Source organism: Primulina eburnea, chromosome 10, assembly GCF_022965805.1.
Source record: "Primulina eburnea isolate SZY01 chromosome 10, ASM2296580v1, whole genome shotgun sequence".
In the NCBI taxonomy this organism is placed as follows: domain Eukaryota; kingdom Viridiplantae; phylum Streptophyta; class Magnoliopsida; order Lamiales; family Gesneriaceae; genus Primulina; species Primulina eburnea.
In genome coordinates, this window is record NC_133110.1 from 17199558 (window position 1) to 17204917 (window position 5360).

General features: G+C 37.8%; 1 pseudogene; it reads right to left on the minus strand.

The window, feature by feature from the left end:
* Nucleotides 1-772: 772 nt before the first annotated feature.
* On the minus strand, nt 773-2996 carry LOC140842952 (uncharacterized; annotated as a pseudogene).
* Between the last annotated feature and the right edge of the window lie 2364 nt (nt 2997-5360).

Here is a 5360-nt window from a genome sequence, read left to right on the forward strand (position 1 = left end):
AAAATTGCTTCCGTTGAATTTTGCTATCTCGTACCTTCCCGTCATTATGTCTACAACGATTTGGTAGACTGGACAAAATAATCCCGCCTTAAATAAAAAATCTCAAAAAAATATTTTCTGATGTCGAAGATCAGTATAGGCTGCAACTATAGAGCATACTCAGAATTTTAAGAAATTTTAAACTAAGGCTCTGATACCACTTGTTGGTCCCACGTGCGGAATTTGAGAAAATAAAACCATAAAACAAAGAATAAACTGGACGCCGAGATTTACGTGGAAAACCCATAAAAATTATTAGGGTAAAAACCACGGGCAAGATGAAAAAAATTCCACTATAATATTTTGTGGTGTACAACTCACTCACTGTGTTTCCAAAGAGAACACACATTCTCTTAATATAGGAGAACAAACACCTCACAAATATTATAGAATTAAGCACTCAAATTCTTATAAGATGAGAGAAAACTCGAAAAAAGGATGATTTCAGAATGAAGGGGGAGCTATATTTATAGAGCCCCTTGTCCGTGTGAATACGCGTTAAATACGCTTATTCATATTTTCGTCTGAATGTTTGAATGCCAACCACGTGCCTTCTCATTTATTCCCACGTGACTTTTCCTTTTGTCAAATTTGTTTGCTGCAATTAATGCCCAATTGCCGAAATCTTCCTCTAGTTAGCTCCTTCAGTTTTTCATACGGCTCTAGAACACTATATCTTTGCATTGCGGTTTGAATTGGCTCAACAAGAACCTCCCATGACTCATTCAGCTGATCAAGCTTTGGAATTCCATGTAACGCATTTATGTAAGCAAGAAGAGAATGTCCTAATCCCACACCCATGTTCTTCAGGATATGAAACTTGATGTGCATTGTAGTTTCCAACAGCTCCAGAAAAATTTCCGAAAATGTAAATTCGACATAATTCCTTCTGTTCCATGCTCAATATATAAGAAAAACCGCTATTTCCTTTCCAAATGGTGTAGGTGAAGCTGGTTGTCCACGGGTCCAAGAAAGCATGAGAATGGATGAGATGGCCAAGTTACTTATTGCTTCGATCAACTTGTCCAATACACGGAATACAATTTTGTTCAGAGATTTTTTCAGTATCAATGCATGAGCAATATTTTTTGTTACGCCTTAAACGCATACAAATCTCGAGGATGAGATTAATGTTTTTAATGCTGTAACATATCCCAAAGTTTTTGTTTTGATGATACCAAAACTTGGATTAAAAATGTACTAATGTTTTATAATGAGGCATGCAGGAAATTAAGAACAAGGTTACGTTCGGAAGATCCAAAATTTGGTTCGGACGTTCCAAAATTGTGCCAATCAGAAGCAAAATAGAAGATGTTCGGAAGCTGCGAGGAGCAAGTTCGGACGTTCCGAAGACTGGATCGGACGTTCCGAACACAAGCAATCAAATCACTTCAATCCGGAGACAAATTGATCTGACTGTTGATTGAGTAGATTTCGGACGCTACGATGCACATGATCGGAAGCTACGAAGTGTTGAAGATTTCAAATCTCCGGAAACGCGGGAATGTTCGGACGGTACGAACTGGAGTTCGGACCTTCCGAAGTTGTTCATACACTGTCTAAAAGAACTGTTCAGAAGAAACGAAGTTTGATCGGTCCCTCCGAAGCATATGTTCGGACCCTACGAAGTCAAGAACGGAAGATCCGAAGTCATTCCAGAATTACGCAAATTGATTTCAATCACATCGGACGTTCCGAAGTATAAACAGAAGATCCGAACCTTGGCGTCCAAGACTAGTATAAATAGGCCTTTGAGGATGCATTCTCAATCATCCCACTCTATTCTCTCTTGTCTCTTACAAAGCTTTCTACTATCTCTTGTGTGCGTTGATTAAAAGAGTTGTAATATCAAAAGAGTTGTAGAAAAAGAGTGAAAGTAATACTCTCGAGTGGGTTGTAAAGTTCGTGGCTATCCTTGGAGCCCTCAAGGCCAAGTAGACGCATCGAGGCGTGGTTGTAAAAGCTAGCTTGGAGCTCCTGAAGCCAAGTCGTCATAGTGATACCTCGATCCTCATCGAGAAGGGGAGACGTAGACGATTCTTCGTCGAACTTCCATAAACATCTCTATCCCTCTTTACTTTACGCATTTACTTTACTACGCATTTATTTTACGCACTTACTTTACGCATTCATTTTTATTTGTGATTGTCCCTCAAGTCTTCCGCTTGCAATTTTTGCAAACTCGTTTTAAAAACGCTAAAGGGCCTTAAAGAACCTATTCACCCCCCCTTTAGGTTCTTCATTTTTAATATCCTCAGATGTGCATGCAAAATGGGAAAACCCTAGCACCTTAGCAATCTCTGGTTGTGATTGGCATCTTTGTTTCAAGAAGTATTAAATAGCCTTCACATCATGGTTTGTCACTTTCTCAATTTTCTTTTCTTGCAAGGCATAATCCATGTTAAATTTATCGATCAAGTTTCGGAGAAAAGATTCTGCTTCTTCAGAGAACCTAGGAACCTCAACCTTCTTCAACTAAATCGATCAGCTATAAATAGTCTCTGGTTTCAACGGTCACATTGAATGCATTTAATGATTAATATCTGTTGAATCGTCATTTAGTTCAAGTTGATGACTTTATGTGACAGTGCTACGAAGTATCAGACTGTTCTGCTCTGTTTCATATGTTCTGCTTTGGTACGAACTGTCAGTCTGTCGGCTGATACTACAACTGATGACGTGGCTAACTGATCAGGAGTCAACTGTTCAAAAGATCAGTTCAGTTGGACATCATCAGTTCTAACTGATGTCGTTATAGTTAAGGATACTTTAGTTGATAAGGATTTTATCAGTTCAGTTAAGTGAAGTATTGAGTTCTAATTACCAATTCGTCTTAGTGTCATCGATTTTAAATTTCTTTCAGTTACAATTTGTCTGATCAATTTGGTTCTTCAGTTCTCTTGCGAATTTAATTTTCAAACTCTGAAATTTATGTTCCAACACCAACTCACCGTCATCTCGTACTCGATCTAGGCATGAACAACCTCCTCCAAATAAAAATGTAGGGAACTTGACTCTGGAGCAGTTAGGTTAATTTATTACTAAAATTATAGAAGACGCAATGAAGAATAATAATGAATCCACATTTTTCGAAGATCATGATAAGCGGCAAGAACATGATGAGAATGCCGATGGTCATCAGAGTTGGGACGAATGCTTGCATCCCCTGCCAAGTGGAGAGAATCCTCATATGGAAGAAATGTGGAAAGATGTAAGAATGTTGATGCACCGGTTGGGGAACAAGGCTTCAACGCCAAAAAGAGTCATTTTTCCCATGTCATTCTAGAAGAAATTTTCCCATGCCATTTTAGAATAAGATCTTCCCCCAAGTTTTAGACAATCAACCGTACGAGAGTATGATAGACGTACCAACCCTAAGGAACACTTGGGAAGATTTGATAATGTGGAGTCGAACTTGGATGCAGTTAGGTGCAGGGTGTTCCTCGGTATATTGGTGAAATCAGCTCAACAATGGTTTAATACGGTACAACTCAGCTCCATAAGGTTTTTTGAGGATTTTTCTATGGCTTTTCTTGCACTGATTTTCTATGGTCTCAGGTTGGTTCGAGTCGGGAGGGTAGTTTGGTCATTTATTTAACCAAAAACGCGAAAACGGTAGTAAATGAGACATCCGGTAAGTGAATTAAGCCGTTTTTGAAACGTATGTCCTAAGACTGAATTTCCAGCAAGTTATTGAATATATTTTGGGTGTTTTTAAAGGTTTGAAATCGAGTCGTGTCTTTGAGTCAAAGTTTAAGGTCATTCGAGTACGTATTGAATCGTGAGCGGTCTGTTCGAGGAAAATCAAAGGCGGTTTGCAACTCCCTAAAACAATTCTACATCATGAAAAATGTTATTTTTAGAAGTTTTAAAGTATATGCATGATAGATGCTATTTTTAAAAGTTTTAAAGTGTTGGCACGTATATGCTATTTTAGCAATCTCGACGTATATGAATGATATAAAGCATGTTTTTGGAAATTTTAAAGAATATGTGTGGGGACCCGGACGCTAATCAATTCTTAATCGTCATCAGGATCAATTTACTAATCAAGTAATTAGGGTCATAATTTTTTTTTAATGCGGAATGTAGTGAGATCAAACTAATATACAACTAAGTATAAAATAAGGTACAAGTCATGTACAGTCTACAAACCAGTAAAACTAAAGTTTAATATCTAATTATCAAGTGTCAAAACCCTATATACATCAAAGTCCGAAGTCTCCACTCTATCACGATCTCTCCTCATCTCCTGGACCCTGATCATGTTCCACCTGTTTTCATGTACACATACAAATAAGACAACAGCCGGATAATTCCGGTGAGAATATAATCCCAGTATAAATCAATGAAACATGCAATCATATGATAAACATAAAAGCATTGATAGATAACAGCAATATATATCAAAAGCTGAAATATAATCAATATCAAACTGTCGACAATGCTCGTGACTCCACGACTCAGACTAGACTCAATCCTAGTCTAGGGATCCCGGTTTCTAGATGTGGGTATTCCTATATCGACCAACAGTAATAGAAAAGACTCCAGTTCTATCCACGTCGATATAACCAAACATCCAGTGTCCTGACCTAACCTTCATGGATTGTGGCCCTATCGCCAATATCCGATCTTGTGACATCGTTCAATGTGCCCGTGGCGATCCGCCACTATCAGGCACCTCTGTCCCAAGATTTCTATACTATCTTGTGACATCGTGCAATGTGCCTGTGGCGATCCCGCCACTATCAGGCACTTCTGTCACAAGATTACTCGTCGAGACTCATCTAACACATGCTCTCTATAAATCCATAGAACAAGCATATCAAATCAAATCAATGCAAATAATAAAAAATAGTATGTGATTTAGGGAAACTCAAGTCCAAACCGACTCAAGTCGATCTCCCAATACCACATTGACTTATACCTTTCGTTTGTAGTCTCAGTCTGAAGCAATATCAGTTCTGAACTCAAGATTGTCTCCGTAAATCTGAAACGACATATCGAGAATCATAATATCAATATTCCATTCTCAATTCAACACTGAATCTAATTAATCCGGATTTAATTCAAATCACGGCATAACGACACCATCTCAATATTCCCGTCAATACCATATCAACAGACATCAATTACAAATCATAACTCATATCCGATATAATCTTTCATTCATTCATAATCCAAATATGTCCTATTTCCACTAAATATAATCAGAAAATCATAACAATTCCATAATCAGTCCGTTTCTCAATCTGACTTCGATTCTATAATGTCTAACATGACAAGAACATCATATATGAATCCTATTCAATTCTGAAAAT